General features: G+C 42.7%; 1 long non-coding RNA gene across 1 annotated transcript in view; it reads right to left on the bottom strand.

Annotated features, from left to right (window-relative positions):
- The window catches only part of LOC113629046 (uncharacterized), a 301,835-nt gene that overhangs the window by 127,652 nt on the left and 152,663 nt on the right, over positions 1 to 21,520 (bottom strand). Inside the window, exons 5-6 of the long non-coding RNA XR_003436346.1 lie at positions 7,719 to 7,872; positions 3,182 to 3,256 (exon numbers count right to left, since the gene is read on the bottom strand). This is a non-coding gene — a long non-coding RNA (uncharacterized LOC113629046). The remainder of the gene's footprint in view (positions 1 to 3,181; positions 3,257 to 7,718; positions 7,873 to 21,520) is intronic.

The raw sequence follows: 21,520 nt of genomic DNA, 5'->3' as shown, positions 1-21,520 counted from the left end.
TTTCTTTTTTTTTTTTTTTTTTGCGGTACGCGGGCCTCTCACTGTTGTGGCCTCTCCCGTTGCGGAGCACAGGCTCCGGACGCGCAGGCTCAGCGGCCATGGCTCACGGGGCCTAGCCGCTCCGCGGCACGTGGGATCCTCCCGGACCGGGGCACGAACCCATGTCCCCTGCATCGGCAGGAGGACTCTCAACCACTGCGCCACCAGGGAAGCCCTAAAAAGACTTTTTAAGACAAAGCTGATCCTTTGCGGGGGTGGGAGGGCGGGAAAGGCTCCCCTGCCCTGAGTATTGGTTGCCCAAGCAGCCACCCTCTTGCTTTCCTTCCCTTCTAATCCTTTGGCCCCTGTGACCATGCTTCCCTCCTACCACCACCCCATCTAATCCTCCTTATGACGTGACCTGGGCACCCCTCGGCAAACCACAAAGGGGTCTACGGCTTTTTCCAGCTTACACCCCTTGGTGCCTCACACACGTCTCCACCTGGTGACTTCAGGACCTCTAGCTCTTTCTCCTGACGCTCTGAGGTCCAACTTTTGGGCACTGTTATTCACATTCAGGTGTATGAGATTAATAGCATCCCCTGTCTTAAGATGTGTCTTTAAATAGACGACGAAGTCTTAAGCAAAACATTCAAAGTCAACGAGCTTTAATAAAATGTCTAATATCTAGTTAGAAAAACTCCTAGGAATCTTAAAATAGAGTATTGCATTTAATTATCAGAGCCCCCTGTAATGGAAAGAAATAAAGAAACCACAAGCTTTGGGGGTAATTTAGCCAGGTGAGGGGGGATTTGGGAGGGGGCTGGGTGTCTTGTTGCAAAGGTCAGAAGAGGAGGGGACAAGCTGTCACTGGCCTGGATCCTGGCTGGCTGGTTCCTCTCTTCACACACACACGCACACACGCACAGCACAAATGCCTTTGGGGGTTCGCAGGGGAGGGGGGCTACTGACATCTAGCCTAAGCCCAAGCCTCTCATTTCGCATTCCCTGCACCGTGAGGGGCCGCCAAGTGTGCGCAGGGGATTGGGAGGGGCATCTGGAAGGAGAAGGACAAATTTAAAAAGGAAGATTTACGAGGCCATGAAGATGTTTCTCCCAGACTCTGGAGTGCAGGAGTATGACTTATTTATTTTATTTTCATTTGTAACCAAAACCTTCCCCTGACTCCCATTGGCCCTAGCTGAGAGGGGAGAGAGGGCCGGCCCGTCAGGCGTTGATCACCGGGCCAACGGGAGACAGTGTGGCGTGATGCTGACGCAGCCCACTGACAAGCCAGAGAGAGGCCCAGGGGAGCAGCTCTGAGCCGAGCAGCCAGAGCCGGGCAGGTAGGGAGCTGACAGCTGGGGAATTGCTAAGACGCGCCGGGCTGACGGGGGCAGGCTGGTGAGACAGTGGACTTGGAGCAGGTGTGATTCTGCGATGCACAAACACTGTTGTTTACCAGCTTTCCTTGGCATCTGCTCTACCTCCTTGGCTCCATCAAGCTCACCATGTTTTCAATTTCCTCTCCCCTTTCCCCCAAACCTACATGATCACCCCATCAGTCCCCTCATCTCTATTCTGAAATGTTTGTCTCCCTCGCTCCTTTTGGGAGAAGAAAGGGAGCAGATGAATACACATTAATAACATCAAAATATCAATTAGTGGTCAGCTTAATAGGAACAGTCTCTGCTGGCCTCAAGGCAAACTATTGAATTGAGAGCTGCAGAGCCAGAAGAGAGAATAGGCTGGGGATTAAGGGGTGTCCACACAGGGGACTTGTGGGGCAAAGGCCCAAGGTTCGTGAGTTACTGAAGGCTTGAGGACTGCCTGATCCACAATTCCTGGAGGGAAGCATCCCAGGGAAAAGGGGAGCTGTGTCCCCAGGCTGGAGTTCTCTCTTAAGAAAATGGAAGTTGGGAGGCAAAGGGAGAGCCAGACTTCAAACCTATGGATAAGTCCTGAATCCTCTTCAGGACAGTGACCCCTACATTTTCATTCCCACACCCATCTATTGAGGATCACAGAATCCCTTGCAAAGGCACCCCGTGTAGGAAAATCCATCATCCTTGCACACAAAACTAACAAAAACAAAACAAAACTTTACTAATCAGGCCGCACTTACCCATCTTGCCTGTGACTTTACTGGATGATGTTCAAAACAGTGTGAAACCCATGCTGACACCTCTCTTGTCACTGAACATAACCACCCAGTTCTCTTACACCAGACAAGGCAATATCATAATTTTCACCTATTAAATGAATAGGACAGGCACTGCTGGTCTGATGCCTGGATTACTCAGACTGATTTGAACCACAGCTGATTCTCAGCAGCCCAAGGTCACATGCTCCCTGCTCCCAAGGACCTGAAGGTCTCTGCCCCTCCACCTCACTATTGAATAAAAGGTTATATCATTCCCAATCTACAGATGGAACGGTCAAGTCCTGTTTGGCTGGCAGTGACTCCATGAGCCTGTCTTTTCATCTGCTGTAGGGGAAGGGGTCCCACTGGAGTCACGTTGCGGCATTGTCGGAGGGCCTCCTATCTGAGCTACCGTTATGAAGCTGGCTCCACTCTGTCAGAAATTGGGAGCCTCGGAGCTTAGCTTCTAGTCCCAACTCTGACACCTGCTTCGTGTAGAAGAAGTCCTTAGGTCCAGGAGTCAGAAGGCCTGAGAATTACCACTTAGCAATCATGTTAATCATATCACTTAAAACCTTCCTGTGGTTTCCCACTGTCCTTATAAATCATAAGCCTTCTTCAGAACTCTGTATGCTCTTGTTATTGCTCATCTCTCTGACCTCATCCCACACCTCTCTCCCTCTCCCCCTTTACTTCCGAGACACACCAGCCTCTTTTCTGTTTCTGAAGTCACCCAGGCTTTGTTTATACTTTGTTGTCTTTGTACCTGTTGTCCCCTCTTGCCTATATTGTCCTAAAAGTACCTGGAGCCTACTAATCATTTGGTAGTCAACAAATACTGGATTACTCGATGGGCAGATTAAGCAGAAGTACAGGACAACAATAAAACAATAGCACCCCAAAAAAGGTTTTTTGGGGGAAATAATTTGAAATTTGATATGTTTTTTTAAAATCTAAGTAGTTAACCTGGGAAAGATAAGACTCTTGCATCTGTTCATTAATTCATTCATTCAGCAGATATTGATGGTACTTACGTGCCATCTGTCTCCTCTAACTTACAATTTAAGTTCCGTGAAGGCAGAGATCTTGTCTGTCTCAGACTCCATCAGCACACAGAAGGTGCTTGAGAAATGTCTGTTAAATAAATGAGTGAATTAATGAACAAATAGATGAATGTAATCTCAGACTAATCACTTAAACTTTCCAAGCCTCGGTTTTCTCACCTTTAAAGTATGACTAACACTAACATTCTTGTGTACTTCAAAGTATTGGAAGGAGTTGGAAACAAATACGTGTATGAGACCCAGTTTCCTAAAATACAGCGCCTGAGGCAGGGATTAAGTACTGGTGCTTTATTTGGAAGGTACAATCCCAGGGCATCCAGAGTGAAGGCAAAAGGAAACGAGACAAGAAGAATGGGAAGGAATGGAAAGATGATGAGTTACCACATTGACCAGTGCTTCATGTGAAGCCACAAAGGGTCACAACCAGTCATTTGACAGGCATATTCACAGGACCATGCAAGATATCTATGCAGAAACTATACCTCAAAGCAACCCATCAAGGAAAGATGAAACACTGACGAATATTTGCCCACTGAAGAATTTACTGTCCAATACTTCCAGATTGCCCCATCCCTCCACCCCTTGAAATCACCCAGGATGCCTACTCCTATGTCCTTTAGTGCGATATTTCACCCAAGTCTGAAAGTGTCTGGAAGAGCCAGAGTCCCCAAGCCTGTGGCAAGTTGTCCACAGTGGTGAAATCCTACAGCCCCACAGCTTCAGGAGGGGCAGCTGTTTAGAACACGGAGCTGAGAGTCCAGGCCATGGGGTGAGTGAGGATGAGAGAATCCAATGAGGATGAAAAGATACACATAAGGTATTTCTGATATAGTATCTGAAAGGGATTTGAACACTATAAAGTCCCAAACAATGACAGATGCTGTTGTTTTCTCGGTCTTTTAAAAAAAAATTCAGGGCTTCCCTGGTGGCGCAGTGGTTGAGAGTCCACCTGCCGATGCGGGGTACACGGGTTCGTGCCCCGGTCCGGGAAGATCCCACATGCCGCGGAGCGGCTGAGCCCGTGAGCCATGGCCGCTGAGCCTGCGCGTTCAGAGCCTGTGCTCCGCAACGGGAGAGGCCACAACAGTGAGAGGCCCGCATACCGCAAAAAAAAAAAAAAAAAATTCAAGTGTGTTTTCACCTCATAGTCTCTGCACTTGTATAAGTTTGATAAGCTTTCAACCAAACTGTGCAAATGAAAAGAAGTCTCTCCTGTTTGCCCTGTTACTGTTGAAACACCCCTCTCTGAAATAAGCCACTACATCTCCTCATAAAAATCCTTCTGCCCAAAATAGAAACATAAATGTGTTCTGTTAAAGTGGGCTTTTTTTCTTATTATGTTTAGTTTCTATTAGTGAAAGAAAACACAGCAAATATGATCAATCCATATGGGAGATACTTTTCATGTAAACCTCTTGCCTCTTGATTCTCTCTCCATCACTCCTTTCTTACAACATCAGCTTCCTTGAGCCCATTCTTATGCTAGTATGTTGCCTACACTGTGACCAGTTTTAACAGACCTCCAAAATGCCTGTTAGCACACAGTCCATGTAATGGTCAGAACGGAAAGATTTCCTAACCTGAAATGCCTGCATTAGCAGTTACATAACTTGTTGACATGTAGCCCCTCATCAGGTTTTATCTACAAATCCAAGACCCTTACTATTTAGGGTCAGCCCGAACTGAGGTCAGCCCGAATTGAGGAGCCCTGTGTGTTTTGGATTTTGATTTTGTTCCAGAGCCCAGTAAAATGAAATTCCTTGCACGTAGTAGGATGCATGCACGTGCGCACGCACACACATATCTTATTCATTAAACAAGTGACTTTATACATTTGTTGTGACAATTAAATGAGGCACAGAATGTGAGTCTCTTAGCCCAGGGCCCAGTAAACAAGAGATAAAGTTTAGCTTTGATAGTAATTTGAGGGTGCTATTAGCTCCCCACCTTGTGCATCTAAATCAGGGGAAGGACATGCTTTTCTATCACGCCGTCTGCCTTCATTGGTTCAACCAGACCCAGGTTTACACATGTGTAATCCAGTGTAAAGCCTGTCTTTAAAAATCTGTGTAGCCACAGGGAATCTCACACTGGTCGTGGCATTTATGTTGCTCTGTGATACACTGTGTTTCTAAATGTGGTACTGTCAATTGATTCAACAGCATTTTATTGGACAATTTTACTGTTCTAGTGCCCCAAAGCTTTTTAAAGCAGGAACCAGTTTTTTAAATCAAATGGATAAAGTCGTTGCACTTGAAATAACAGCGGTACAAGTAATAGGGCCAGAAATTCCACTTGGGCTGTTTAATTATTTCCCTGGAAATTTTCCTAAAATTTAGGGGAAGAGCGACACCAACTTCCTAAGCCCTTTACCCGGTGTCACCCAGGCACCCAAGTCCACTTCCCTGAAGTTATTGCCAGGATCCAGGCCACATGGGAATTTGCTCATCTTCCTGGGGAGAGGTAGCCTGACTTCAGCTGTTTCTCAAGTCCCTTTGACATCCAGTTGTATCTCCCCCATCACTGATGGAATAATGGATAATGAGTCATCATTTTCGACTATCCCTGCAAACTGTTGCTTGTATCTGTTTTGTAAGCTGCACATCACCTTAATTTTAGCACAAAGGAGCTCTCTACTGTCCAAATATAAACTGTTTTCTTATAGAAACACTGAAGTTAAAGAACTTTAAAAGTTAGCGTCATTAGTAGTAGAATATTCTAACCTTACATGCCTCCTGCTGTGATGCAGTATGGATCACTTTTGAAGAACCCTTGACATAGATGTTTAACCTGAATTGAACTAAGCCTTTGACCTAACTTCCAATTTACAAGACATATAGGAGATAGAGGGAAAAAAGTTAAATAACACCACAATAGAACAATAAGAAAAATTCAAAATGTGGGAAGCTGTGCAAGATAACTGATGTCATGGAAAAAAAAAAAAAAAATAGGGGTGGAATCAGTTCCAGATTAAGAGACCAGAAACACCAAATGCAACGCATGACTTTGAATGAATCCTCATTTGAAAAATAACATACATAAAAGATATTTCAGGGACTATTGGGGAAATTTGAATTTAACTATTAGATGATATTAGAGAATTACTGTTCATGGTCCTAAATGTGACTATACCGAAGGGTGTTCTTCTTTTTAGGAGATGAGTACTGAAGTATTCAAATATAAAGTATTACATCCAAATGATTCGTAAAATATTAACAATTGTGCAATCTAGGTGGTTGGTATATGGGTAAATAATTGTACTATTCTTTCAATAATTTTGTATGTTTGAAAATTATCATGATAAAAGAATTTTTGAAATATTGGTTTTCTTGTGTGAACTTCTGAAGTTATTAACAATTTGGGCACTTGAGAATTCACATCTCTACTTCGGGAACTGGGGATTTGTGGGGGGAGGCCACTTAAAATCTGGCCACTATGCCCTGTTCGGTGCACTGTGTAATTTCTCAGTACTCTTGGTCACCATTTCAAAGGAAATATGTAATAATTATTCTTTATGTGTAATCTTTGCTAAGAGTTTAAAGAGCAAACAGATCAGGTACACAATAGTTCATGTATAGATGTATCTGGTTCATTATTTATTAGTCAGAGCCTATACAATTCTCCCTTACCTCCCCTGATCAAATATCATGTTTCCATACCCTTCCGTAATGCAGATTTCAAAGTCCTAGACTTGTTAAAACCAGGGTCATTTTTCTGCATTTCTCATAAGAAGATTAGTTTCTAAATCCAAGATGAAAGAATTTCTCAGCACAGTAATTGATAAAGAAAATACATCTTAGAACAAAATAGTTGGTTTAATCACTGGGGTAAGGAAAGGGACATTCATTTGATTGATGAAATAGAAAGGAGCCAGGCTTTGTTTAAATTGGCAAAGGCAGCATTATTGGGGGTTTCTGTGTCTTCCATGAGTCATAATATTCAAAGTTATTGCAATCACAAGTATATGAGGTCAACAGTGGTGCTATCACTCTTACTGCGCCTGCCCTTGGGTGTTATAACAAAACAGGGCACAAATGCACATGAAATTATTTCATTCAGGGGCCAAAGTGGAACGAAAAACCAGGTTCTGAACAACTGAATAACTGAATATATGTTGAATTGTTCCTGTTTGGAGGATTTATTTCCCTGGAAAACACTTCAGTCTGCCACTTTCTATAAAGCACTCTTCTACTAGTAAAGTGAATCCCCACATTACAAGACCTCACCACTGAATCTTATCTAGGCCCCTCTTCTGAGACACCTCATCAAGAGAGTATTTTATTCATTTCTTTAAAACCTATAAAGAAAACTATGGCTATTCATTCCATCCATGTTTTCATTCTTCCATTTATTCTTTGGATTTATTAAATTCCCACTGGATGGCAAGCACTTCTAGTACTTAGAAGAGAGCAGACAGCGTAATCGAGATTCATCAAGATTCTTGCCGCCTGGAAGTTACACTCTAGTGGGAGAGAGGCAGCAGGTTAATAATGAAGAGCGAACAATGAAGAGTGGGAGTGAGGGGAACCTACCTTAGATATCGTGGGCCAGAAAGTCCTCCTGAGAAGGTGACCTTGGCATTAAGATGGTTGATCACAGTTACCCATGTGGAGATCTGAGCAAGGGGATTCCAGGCGGAGGAACCAGTGAACGCAGTGGTCCTAGGACAGGAGCAAGCCTGGTGGACTTGAAGGACAGAAAGAAAGCCTGAGTTACTGGAGCATGGTGAATGACAGAGAGTGAAATGAAGTGTAGGTTTTGGTTAAGAGATTGGACTTTATTCTAATTTCATTGGGCAGCCGTTGGAGGGCTTGAAGCAGGAGAGCGGCATGATCTGATTTACACTTGAAAAGACCTCTCAGGCTAATGCTTTTGATCAGGGACGATCTCCTCACATTTAGCCCAAATTCCTCCTGCTGCAATTAATGCACATTTTCTCTCCTCACAGTGAACAGATGCTCCTTGATGCTGATATTAGTTCAGATGCCTGAGGAAGCATCAGATGGCTATATCAGGACCCCCAGAAGGCTGAAAGGAACGTAGTAAGAGGGCCAGGATGATGATCATCAACCTGAATTACAATCAGAAGCCACTGATAAAAAATAAAACCTGTTTCCTTCCCCACTGATGGTAGGGACAGTTCTTTCCTTAGCTCTCCTATAGTTGTCACATTCTCATCGATTCTCAAACCCCACCTCCCCACCGAGCAATTCGTGGCAGCAGCAACATCAACATAGTGGAAGACTGTCTCTCGTATTCATGGTAGGGAACATAATGGTTGGTGTAAAAGAATATAAAAGTTGGGTGGATGGGACTTCCAGTGGACTCTCCTTAGCATAACAACAATTTAACTGGAGAAAATTACAAAAATTAAAGTAAAATCACTTAAAAGTCCCTGGAAATTATCTTAAGGGCATAGAGCAAAAGGAGGAATATTCATTCAAGATAATCTACTAAATTTCATAAGAACAACAGGCATCCATGGCATGTCAGCCATGACCTGCTCCTTTAACTCCCATACCCTGGGCATACGCAGCTAGGAAGACAGAGCCCTCCCCTTCCTGAAGTGCACAGTCTGGGCTATGATTTCGCCCCAAGAGTGGCATGTTGCCAGTAATATTTCTCATTCCCCCACTCCACCCCAACCTAGTGTTACAGAAGCTCTGTTCCTAGGAGGAATGATCTAGGGGATGCAGCTCCCTTCCCAAGCCCTGCACCAGTTGTAGCCCACTAAAAGTACAGGGGCCCTGATCACCCTTGCCCAGCTCCGTCATAGAGGTTCCCTTTGGGGAAGGGCAAGCTGAGAAGGCCAGGGGCTGGCACTGGCCCTCCCAAGCAGTGCCCTCTTATAGAACTGGAGTATAGCTCTGGTGCGGTGGCATGGGGGTTCTACCCAGGGGGTGAGGCAGACCCAAAGGATGAAGAGTTCTGAAGCTCTGCCTGAGGGGGCTGACTGTTTGGAACGGAGAGTAGAGAGCTCCATACGTAAGGGTGTTTTTGAAAACACTGGAGATCTTGGTAGACAGTAATTAAGAGGAGAATGATAGCTCCAGGAGACAAGCAAAACAGCAGTGCAGCCAGAAGTTTAACAGAGAGAACTGGGAAAAGAGCAGCCAGGAAAAGCCCTCCTGGGATCAGTCATCCCAGGATGGAAGGCTTGCTGGCACAAGGGGCTTAAACACCACCCTTGACCAAACCGTGAACAATAGGTATTCTGATCCAGGGTGACTCCTAGGTTTAAAACTGAAATTACACTCACTCCTGACGACCTGGCAGATTATGGGCATGCCCAAGGCTGAGCCCTCTTGGGAACAATCAGAGAAAGAACCTCCGAGCTACAAGCCCTTGGCTGAACGTGGGGCAATAAACACAAATTCCCTGAACTGTAATAGCAACCTCGAGGCCATACACAGAAAATGGTACAGATGAACGTATCTGCAGGGCAGGAACAGAAACGCAGATTGTAGAGAACAGACGTGTGGACACAGTGGGGAAGGGGAGGGTGGGATGAATTGGGAGATTAGGTTGGACATAAATACACCACCATGTATAAAATCGATAGCTAGTGGGAACCTGCTGGATAGCACAGGGAGCTCAGCTCGGTGCTCTGTGATGACCTAGATGGGTGGGCTTGGGGTGGAGGGAGGTCCAAGAGGGAGGGGATATATGTATACATACAGCTGATTCACTGCACTGTACAGCAGAAACTAACACACCATTGTAAAGCAATTATACTGCAATAAAAAAAATAGAGAGAGCAAAAATCTAACTGGCTGAGGGGGCTAAGTACAACCTTTGACCAATAAGTGGCTTATGCCAACACAGACCCAGGGATGATCCTCAGGTAGCCAGGCTAAAAGACAAAAACAAAGGGGAAAAATGTAAGCATTGGTAACAGGGGCTGCACACTAGGCGGGAAATAGATGTCACAGGATTAGTTCGGCCAAGTCACTAAATAAATAAACAACTGATAAAGCCAACAACCACCACCACCACTCCTGGGGAGTAAGGGAGGGAATCAGTATCTAGAGTTGTTATACTACCAAATTGTCCAGTTTCAAAAAAATTGTGAGACACGCAAAACAGTAGTAACGGGCACACCTAGCATGCAGATTTTGGTTTCTAATACCATTCTCTTTATTAGAGAAACAGGATTTTCTTAGAGAAATCACTGATTCTAAGACAGGGGCAAGAAATATACAAGATGAACCCGGAGCATCTTGTAATGACAGAAAATAAGGAAATGCTAAAAAATAAATTAATTAAAACCCTACGTTAATAGAGATATGCCAAAGGGATATAGGAGCCAACTGAAAGACCTTGCAACGGCCAAGGCTGGAACCATTTGAGCAAAATAAATAAATAAAATAACATTGGATTATAGCCCACAGTATAAAATTAATATCCATGTGTCCACACTGACATAGAAAATGATTGAATAAATAAATAAATGGAGAGAAGAGAAAAATCTCCTGGCAGGAGAATTTCAAATAATTTATGTAGATATTCCATCCTTAATGAGGGAACCATAACTCCACACTCCTTAAGTGTAGACTGCTCACAGTAACTTCCTTCCAAAGAGTCAGTATGGACAATAGGGGTGGGTGAGAGTAATAGGGGTGGTGGAGAAATCTGAGAAACATTATCTCAGCCAAATGATCAAGGTCAGTTATCAACAATGATAAGTCACGCTGATAGTATGTATCCTTAGTATGATGTAATGAATATGGCACTTGACCTCTATGGTTCTCTTCTCCATACCCTACAATGCCAGTTTAATCATGAGAAACACTCTAGACAAATTCCAGTAGAGGAGCATCCTACAATATGCTTGACCAGTGTTCTTCAAAACTATCAAGATCATCAAAAATAAGGAAAATCTGAGAGCTGTCACTGCCAAGAGGAACCTAAGGAGATACAAAAACCAAATATAATGTTGTATCATGGATGGGATCATAGAAGGAAAAAAAATTAAGTGAAAACTAAGGAAATCTGAGATACGTACCCAAAAGAATCAAAAGCAGAGATTCAAACAGATATTTGTGTACCCATGTTTATAGCAGCACTACTCCCAATAGCTAAAATGTAGAAACAATCTAACTGGTCATCAATAGATGAATAAACACACTGTGGTATGTACATACAATGGAATATTATTCAGTCTTATAAAGGAAGGAAATTTTGGCATTGATGAACTTTGAAGACATGACGCTAAGTGAAATAAGCCAGACACAAAAGGACAAATATTGTATGATTCCCCTTACATGAGGTAGCTAGTTAGTCAAATTCATAGCAATAGAAAACAGAATGGTGGTTATCAGAGGCTGAGCAGAGTGGAGGCTGGGGAGTTGGTGTTTAATAAGTACAGAGATTCGGTGTGGGAAGATGAAAAGATGGATGGTGGTAATGGGTGCACAACAATGTGAAAGTACTAAATGCCACTGAACTGTACATTTTTAAATGGTTAAAATGGTAACTTTTAAGCTATATATATATATATAATTACAATTTTTTAAAAACTAAGACAATCTGAATGAACTATGGAATTTAATTAATATATCAATACTGATTCTTTAATTGTGGCAAATGTACCATACTAATGTAAGAAGTTAATAATAGGGAAAATTAGGGGTGGCATATATAGGAACTCTTCTATCTTCTAAATTTTTCTATAAATCTGTAAGTATTCTAAAAACTAAAGTCCATTTTTAAAAAAAAGAAAGTAGTAAAGGAGACATAGAAGAAAAACAACAAGCAAAAAGACATGAGACACAGAGAACCAAAAAATCAGAATGTCAGACGTAAGTCCAACTATATCAATGGTAACGTTAAATGTGAATGAACTAAACAATCTAATCAAAAGGAAGAGATTATCAGATTGGATATAAAGAACAAAAACAAGATCCAACTTTCTGCTACTTATAGGAGACATACTTTATATCAAAAGAAACAAATAAATTGAAAGTAAAAGGATGGAAAAAGATATATTATGCAAACAGAAACCGTAAGAGAGCTATAAGAATGGCTATACTAATATCAAGCAAAATAAATAATGTGGTCACCCAGCCTGCTGCACCAGTTTTTGTGGTCCCTTGCAAGAGGGACTCCCTTACCCAAAATTTGGTTCCAATGTCAAGACCAATGACACCACACCAAAGGGGTATGAAAAGGTTCATCACTTATATAATGAGGCTATCTGAGGGCAGCAAGGCAGCCTTCCAAAGCTTGTCTGAAAATGTGTTGAGAGAGCAGGAAAAGGAGACTGGCTTGGGATTTTTTCGTTGTTGTAGCTAGGCAATGAGGCCACGTTGAGGGTTCCCATACACTGCCACAATAGAAATACATTCACTTATGTTAAGGGAACTCCAGGTTACAAGACCACAAGCAGTATCTCCAAAGAACTCAGGGAAGTGTCCAGAAGAGAAAGAGAAAACATTGAACTTACTAAGTCCTGCCTTGAACTTCAACACTTGAGTCAGAAAGCAAGTTTAGAAATATGGGGAAGTAAGAGTAGAAAGGAAGCAGAAAGGAAGCACTCCCTTCTCTGACTGCTGGCTGTCAGTCAAAAATACAACAGGATAATGAGATGGAGAAGGACTGTGAGGGGTTCTGACTCTTGGAGATTAAGGCGCTGGCACCTAAGTGGCAAGAAGGAGACAGTCAGGAGAGAATCTGGGGCTTCCCTGGTGGCACAGTGGTTGAGAGTCTGCCTGCCGATGCAGGGGACACGGGTTTGTGCCCCGGTCCGGGAGGATCCCACATGCCGCGGAGCGGCTGGGCCCGTGAGCCATGGCCGCTGAGCCTGCGCGTCCGGAGCCTGTGCTCCGCAACGGGAGAGGCCACAACAGTGAGAGGCCCGCGTACCGTAAAAAAAAAAAAGAGAGAGAGAGAATCTGAAGACAGACTATCCCAGGCAAAAGGAACACATCTAGTTCCTTGCTGAGCCCATAGCTAGTGCTCCAACAGTATAAATCCTAATGCTGCGTCTCATAGGATGACTTACAAAAATCATTGTTAGCTAAACAAATTCTCTCCCAGTAGCCTGGAGTTTTAGAAAAATGTAACTTAAAGTCATCAAACACTTCACCTATGTATGTATATACCATTCATATGCCAAGATTCAGCCCACTGGTATATCAGGTAAAAATCTCTGCTGGTCTCCACACATGTGATTATAATTTCTCTTCCATCTTGTATGTCCTTGGCATTGTATAACTTCAACATGTGATTTGATAGGGGAATTTTGGTAATGTTCTGTTCCTCTTTCTTTCTAGGAATGTTTTAATTAACTTTGTTCTTCAAGCTTCTTAGCAGAAGTATGACCCGTAACATTTTTCCTGCAAGAAAGGAAATGTGAACTATGTCATTTTCTTCTTTGCCTTTAGAAACAAAATCGCTTGATTTGTATCAGGAATTATTTTGCAGCAGTTCTGGAAAAACTCAGTTGGTTTACCAGAGAGGACAGGGGGGTTAAGGGGATGCAAACAGAAGTAATAATATCAGTTGTTATTATTATAATAATGAATATTTATTGAGCACTGGCTTTATGCCAGGCATCATGCTAAATGTCTACATGACTTACTTAATCAGACAACAACACTGCAGGGTAGACATTATTATTTAATTTTTCCGAATGAGGAAACTTAGGCTTAGAAAGTGTAACTGTCTATTGTCACATGGCTCTAGAAACTGAACTCAAGCACTCTAACTCCATATTTGCACAGCAAAAACCTGACCATCCCATGACTATACCATGCTGCTTTGATGGGAGTGGGGTGGAATTAAGGAGAAAGTGGAAGAAATCGAAGGAAAACTGGGCAACATAAGCAAGGAAAGAAGAGTTTTAAGAAGAGGGATTTTAAGAAGTTGTCAATAATGTTTCAAGACCCTGAGAGTGGGGTCCTTGTTCAGTTTTGCACCCCAGGCGCTTTCTGAGAGCTTCATGCTAGTCCTAGCTCTGGGAGGCAAGAGCAGTGGTAGGAGATGGAAACAGACAGGAATAGGGGGAGGACCCTGTGGGGCCTTGCGGCTTCTACTGAGAACTTCGTTACCCAGAGCTAGATGGCAGTCATCGGAGAGTGAGGAGGAGAGAAACAGCATAGCCTAGTTTAAGCATTTAAACTCTTTGGCTGCAGGATAACAGGGTGTGGAGGGTGAGGGCAGGAGCTAGGAGACCAGTTAAGAAACCATTGCAATAATGCAGGCAAAAAGTGATCCTAACTTGGACCAGGTGGCAATGGGATGGTGAGAAGTAGTTGAATTCTAGATAGATTTTGAAAGTAGAGCTGTTGGATCAGATGTGGGATCTGAGAGAGTCAAAGATCACGTGGAAGATTTTACCCTAAGCAGCTACCACAGAAAGCCAAATAATCAGAGGCCTAACAAAAGGTCTACTGGATTTGGAGTTTAGGAGATGCTAAACGATCTTGGTGAGAGCATTTCATGGGGAGCGGTGGGGATGGAAGTAAACCTGGGCCTAGCTAAGTAATAAATGAAACATAAGGAAGTAGAAAGAATAAGTATAAGCTCCTCTTATGACGGTATATGGAAAGGAGACTTACGATAGCTAGGACACCCTGGGTCAAGGGAAAGTCGTATATACATTTTTTAAGATGGGGAAAAATTGAGCATACTTATGTGCTGAGAACAAGAAACCAATAGAAAAAGAGTGATTGAAAGCACCTAGTAGAGGGAAGAGTGATTAATTGAGCTCCCTGAGAAGATGGGGGGTGGAAGTGACTGCAACCCAGAACTCACGTAGAGGGGCTAGGTCGGAACAAAGGGGGACTTGGGAGGGAAGGAGAGGTGTGCATGTCACTGTTTCTACATGACAGAAGAAAGAAGTTGAGAGAGTTCTTGCTGCAACGGATGTACATTTTCTGTGAATTAAGAGGTAAAGTCATGAGCCGGGTTGCTCAGAATGAGAACAGTGAAAAATTTAGATATTTTCTTGGGGAAAGGAGGCATAGGATTATGGGTGCAGTGAGGACCCAGCAAAAGCTAGAGATTGTAAATATGTAGCAGAGCCAACTCACGTGGTTGTATGAAACAGACTTACATAACAGTAAACAGTTTCTGCAATAAAATTTCCATCCACAGACACAGTGGACAGCATCCAGTTTCTTGAAAATTAATAAAACATGATCTACAAGCCCAAAGCCACAGTTTCAACTATTTAAGAAAGAATTGTGCCCAGACTTTCCTACTCAAGTAATGCATAGTCTACACCAAAGCCTAGTGCTAAAATAGGTTTAGGTCAACGTCAGATTTATTTCACTAAAGAACCCCACACCCCCTGCCTCTTTCACACAGTTTTTAAGAATATATCCACGTCAGTTTTCAGTCTTGCTTGTCCATTTCAACATCCAATTTCTCTGATAGTAACAGATATCACACAATTACGAAACTTTTAACTTTCACCTTTTTTTGTTTTTTCAAATGGAGAGAATACTATTTAGTCTTTACCTAAAACATAAATCTTAAAATTAAACTATTTCATTCTAGAAACTTTTCCAGCATACTTTTAAGATTTCATCAAGTCTTTCTACTTAAGAAAGAGATAATTAAAGTGTAGGTGAAAACTGCCTTATCATTGCAGCAGTTGTATCATTATTTTTTTTCCATTGGGCAATGTGCTTAGCAACTTGCACATTAAGCCTTCTATTAAAGCTATATTAATATCATAAATATGCAAAAACGAAACCACTCTGAAAGTTCAAAATAATAGCAATAACCTTTCCCTCATATAAAACCTTTTATCTGAAGATGTCCATACACTTCCCCAAAAAGGCTGAGTACCTGCCCAACCACTTTTGCAAGAAGCCAATCAAAACGCCAGCCTCACTTTATTCACTGACTCAAAATGCTAGTAAGGATCACAAAGGAAACGCCCAATAAAATCGTGATTTTAATTCTTAATGTTTCCTGTGGCAGCATTTATAATCTTTAAGAGGACCAGACCTCTAGTCTGCATGAAATCCCAAGTGGCTGCCTCCTTCTTGGCCTTATTCTTTAGCCATAGCTGATAGAGTGTGATGGGGGTGGGTAGCTGAGGCAAACTCTCACATGTGACTGGAGAAATACGCACATCTCTCACACAGAGACACATGTGCACCCTGATGCAATCATGGCTAGAAATGAATCAGGGCCCTTGACGGAAGAGCCCAAGACTAATGGTCTCTGAGGAGTCCATGGGCTGCCTGGTGAACTGGCTACATCAGGGCCATGACTGAACAAAGCACAGGTGAGCAACGAGCAAAAAAAGGGAAAGGAAGGCCTGAGGCCTTGGGTTCCAGGGTTTGGAACATGTTTTCTTGAGATTGTTCCCAGGTAATTATAGGGCACCAAAAAGGGAAACTGAGCTTTGGCCTGACTCACACATGCAAACTCACTGTGAGATCAAGGGTGACTTCCTTTACTGCCCTGGGCCTCAGTTTCCTCACCTTTAAAAATGAGGAAATTATACAACTACATCAGGAAGACTCCTTCTTCTTCCAGCACCCTATGAAATACTCAGAGTCATTATTTCCTGTTCCCTCAAGAGAAAGAGAGTGTCATTGAAGAGACTGGAGGGAATTGTTCTTCAGAAAAGTATTTCAGATTCTTGAAGAAGTATGACAAGTTCTCTGGCATGTCTCAGCCCTACTTCTTCCATCTGAAACGACAGCGGAGAGGAAAAGCATCTCTCTCTTCATCCTAAAGTCCTATAAATGTCTGTGAAAGGCATTTTACCGACACGTGTACACTTCTGTGGACAGAATCAATAGGAGCATTTCTGACCACCGCCAGTCTCCTGGAAATGCCTAGTGTGGAGTGCCTCTTCCCACAATGGCTAATTCTGCTCAGTCACCACCTTCTGAGACATTATTCCTTAAAGGGCCATTTTCCTAGAATCGCATCCCAGGGAGCCATTTATTAAAGAAGTAACAAAAATCCATAAATATGTCAGCCTCGTTTTTCACCTGAAGGAGAAGTGAAAAAGAAAGATAACTTTCCCCAGCCTGGGTCAAGCCAAATTTAGGACTTTAAAATAACAATAAGAACATCTGGGGGAGGGGAGCCAAGGAAGGACCCTTGAGAGACAGCAACAGATGCTAACACCCAGGCAGTGGCTATAGTACAGACGAGGTCCCCAGGTCTCTATTTTGCTTCTGAGAAAGTGGGAGTAGGAGGGGGTTGTCTAGATTTTTCATTTGAATGGATGCCCCTGGAAACCATGTTTCTTCAACTATGGAGGGTGTCTGAGGTCTTAATTACTCTCTCCAGATGGGATAACAAAGGTCCTGGATAAGCTGTTCACCCTAAAGAATTGAGGAAGAAATGAAATTAGTAAATCATATTAGTGTAACAGTCACTATAATTCTTGTCACCAATTCCAATGTGTGGAGGTTTTTCCCACACCAATCAGTAATTCTCTGACACCAGCTGGTCATCCTACAATTCAACTCAACTCTGACCCTATGTACTGGGAGACAGTGTCACATCTCACAGGTTAACGGCTCAGTCCTACAAGTCTGCCGCCCACCCCCCCAACTTCAGACACCAATCAGAAGTCCAAGTTGTCACCTGTGCTTCTGACTGACATGCTCTATATTGGAGGTTCCAATAACCTCCTCCTTGGGTCTGATGAATCTGTTAGAGTGGCTCACAGAGCTCAGAGGAACAATTTACTTACTTAGATTATCAGTTTATTATAAAAGGATATAACGCAGGAACAGCCAGATGGAAGAGATGCAGAGGGCAAGATATGGGGAAAGGGTGCGGAGCCCCCACGCCTTCTCCCAGCCACCACCCTCCCTGAATCTCCATGGGTTCACCCCGACTACCCCTTGTTATACAGACATGATTGATTAAATCGTTAGCCACTGGTGGTTGAACTCAATCTCTAGTCCCTCTCGCCTCCGTGGAGGTGGGGAGTAGGGGGTGGGGGGACTGAAAGTTCTAACCCTCTGATCACACAGTTGATTCCACTGGCAACCAGCCCCCATCCTTAGGTGTGGTTCAAAAGTCACCTCACTAATATAACAAAAGGCACCTTTATCATTCTCATTGATTAGAAAATTCTAAGGGTTTTAGGAGCTCTGTGCAAGAAACTGGGATGAAGAACAAATATATATTTCTTATTATAAATCACAGTATCACACACACACACACACATGTTTGTCTTCTCTTTTTCTCTCTTTCTGTCTCTCTCTCCTTTCCCATCCCATCTTAGTCTCTCAGGGTATCTCTCTGGCACATTGACTAAGAACCAGACTCTGGTTTCCAATAGATATGGGCCTAAGTTTCAGCCTTGCCATGAGTTTTTCAAAAAATCTTGAATGACTAATTAAACCTCTCCAGTACTGCTTCTTTATCTGTGAAATACTAAAAACTATTAGGTTGTAGCAATTGAGAAAATACATGTGAAGTACTTACCACCATACTGGACACTTACGTCACATTTTACGTATGGTGAGCATTATTGTCTCACAGATCACATAGTTATGGACACTTCAGAGTTTCAATGTTCTGGTTATAGTGAGACTGATTTCAGGACACACTGTGGGCCAGCTGGGATTAAACCTTCCACCACAGGGCATTTGCTGGGCCATAAGCAGATCAATCCTTTGTCCCTTCACTAGTATGAAACCAGGAAATGGGTGGAACTACAACAATGCCCTGTGTATCCAGAGCTTTTTCAGTTTTTCTCATGCAGCCTCTTCAACAAAGGTCCTTGCGTTATCGTTTACATACGTGTCACACACACAGATGCGCGTGCGCACACACACACTAACACACAGCGACTTTTATGCTGTTGAGAGGGAGAAGCCAAATAAGCATTTTTTTCCCTTTGTTTCTTGACAATTTAACAAGCCTGAGGAAAAAGATGTGGCACTAAGGAGGGACACAAAAATGGAGAGACAGGACCAGGAGTGGAGGAGGGGAGAAAGTATTGGGAAGAGAATGTGCAGAAAGATTTTTTTTTTTTTGGCCACAGAGTTCCTGCTAAAAGTAGTTAGGTAGCCCCACCACCCGGGGTGTGTGACCTCCTGGTAATTTCCCCGGGGAGTCACCCCTCAGAGAACTTTTACCGAATCAGAATCAAGAGGAAGCTGAGCTAGGTAAATTCCCAAACAGAGGGGGCTGGCTGGGTGATGACCTAAAGCCAGACTGGGACAAGTTTCTAGGCGGGTTTCCCCTTCCTGCTCTGACAGTTCAGCCAAGAAGAGGGGGATGCCGTGGCCAGGGATTCTTGCTGGTATTTTCCGTTGTCGCTCAGCTTCCTGGGTTTGACATAAAGGAATCTGAGGCTTTCTGTGACCACTCTTATTGTCTGGGATCCTTTCCTCAAGAGGCGTTCATGAATTTGTCAGGACTGCCAGGAAAGAGTGTGAGTCACGACTTCTAAGCAGACAATATTCGGCTTTAGAAATTCCCAGAGATATGACTTGTTTATAGGAAAGGAAACAGAGCTATTCTGAGCTGCCAGGGGAAGAGGAAAGCGCTGATCATTTTTTCAAACGCTGTGTTGAAAGGTCATACAAGCGGCCAGAGTGCCAGCAAGGACCTGGTATAGACACTGATGTTAGTAGTTCCTTTGTCTACGTTTTGGAGGATATTTTTAGGCTTGGCATTTAAAATGCAAGGCTCATGGCATTGAAATTCTACTCTCAGTCTTAAGCCCAGAGGCCTGAGCTGGCCAAGTATGAGCTAGCGCAGGGGTTAGGGGGATGCAATTGAGGGACCTGCTGGCTTGGCTGAGGGAGCGGGGCCTGCACCTTTGGCTGGAAAGAGAGGCACACACACAAAGGCACCATCTTGGACACCCTTTGAACTTCACATTTCATGAGCAGGCCGCTGATTTTCATTCCCATTGTAGGGAAAGTAAAATTTCCTCTAGCCTCCTGTGATCTCCAGCTGGGACTGAGAAAAGATAGATTAACAGGAGAAGAGTATACACATTTTATTTACATGGAAATGGGGATCCTCACAAGAAAAATGAAGACCCAAAGAAGGGACTAGACCTATGTGCGTCAATACTAGGTTGAACAAAGAGTAGCAGTCTAGGGAAAGTAGCTAAAACATAAGGGGTGAACTAAAGGAGGATGAACTACTCTGACAAGGTCCGTTGTACAAATTTTTCTCAGCTTCAACTCCCCATCCCTGCTGATGAGAATGTTTCTTTCTCCTGGTACCTGAGTGCCCTTATTGCCTCTGCTGTTTTTCAAGCGCCTTTAACGCAAAGTACTTAACATGCCAAAGCATCATGTATTGACATGGCATGTCCTCAACTTCTCCACTGTATTCCATGGTGCCCCTTCTAATGTGTTCTCTTCATAGTGTTAACAACTGTGCTGTCAGCTGTCGTTATCTTTAAAAACTGTCCAAAGCTACCAACTTTAGAGAATGTGCCCAAGGAGAGAAACTCAGGGGGATTCTCTCCCATAACACGTGCTTCTGCATTGGCCCACTTTCTTGTGTATTGAGTTTGGTCCTGATATGTTCAGACTCATAAAGGCACCATTTGCACATTTGTCCTTGTTAGCAGAGCCAGTCACCTGATCACAGAGACTGATTTCCAAGGAAAAAAAGAATCCACTGAGTATTCACTGATTCAACAATAATTAACCTATGTGATCATTTCATAGACACCACATTTGATAAAATCAACACATTCCCCTAATTATGAAGTAAACATTCAAATAGAATTAGGATGCCCCATAAATGTGATAAAGGTGCTCTTGGCTCAAAATAAATAAAGAGCACATTTAATTTGTAAACATTGGAAATATTCAAAATCAGAAACAAACACAAAGATGTCCTTTAATATTATTATCACTTTAGATTCTCTGGCTAAGGCAATAAGTCATGAGACAAAAAGAATCAATTTTGTGAACTAAGATACTAAAGTACTTGAAAATCACATAAGCACATATCTGGAAAAACCAAATGAATTAGCTAAAAGCTTTCTTAATTAATAAAGAGTTATAAAGTGGCTTGGAATAAGATAACTACCTAAAAAGCAATAGTACTCCTATATACTGACAATAACCAAATAGACCATATAATGGAAAAGAAAAGCTATTCAAAGAGCAACAAATATAAAAGACCTACCAACTCAATGAGAAATGTATTAAAACTTTTAAAACCTTGATTGACAGATGCAATTTTAATAATTAATAGGAAGAATTACATTTTTATTAGGTGGAAAAATTCAACATAAAGATGTCAAGGCTTCTCAAACTTATTAAAATAATTCTATCCAAAAATACAACAGGACTTTTCTGGGAAGTCATTAGAATTAGTGTGGACTAATTGCCAAGCTTGGTGCTTGTCTTATAACAAGGGCCCA

The sequence above is a fragment of the Aethalodelphis obliquidens genome, unplaced genomic scaffold (assembly GCF_003676395.1).
Source record: "Aethalodelphis obliquidens isolate GAN/ISIS:26980383/991018 unplaced genomic scaffold, ASM367639v1 scaffold2, whole genome shotgun sequence".
NCBI lineage: Eukaryota > Metazoa > Chordata > Mammalia > Artiodactyla > Delphinidae > Aethalodelphis > Aethalodelphis obliquidens.
The sequence above is the reverse complement of the archived record's forward strand: the minus strand, read 5'-3'. Positions and strand labels throughout refer to the sequence as shown.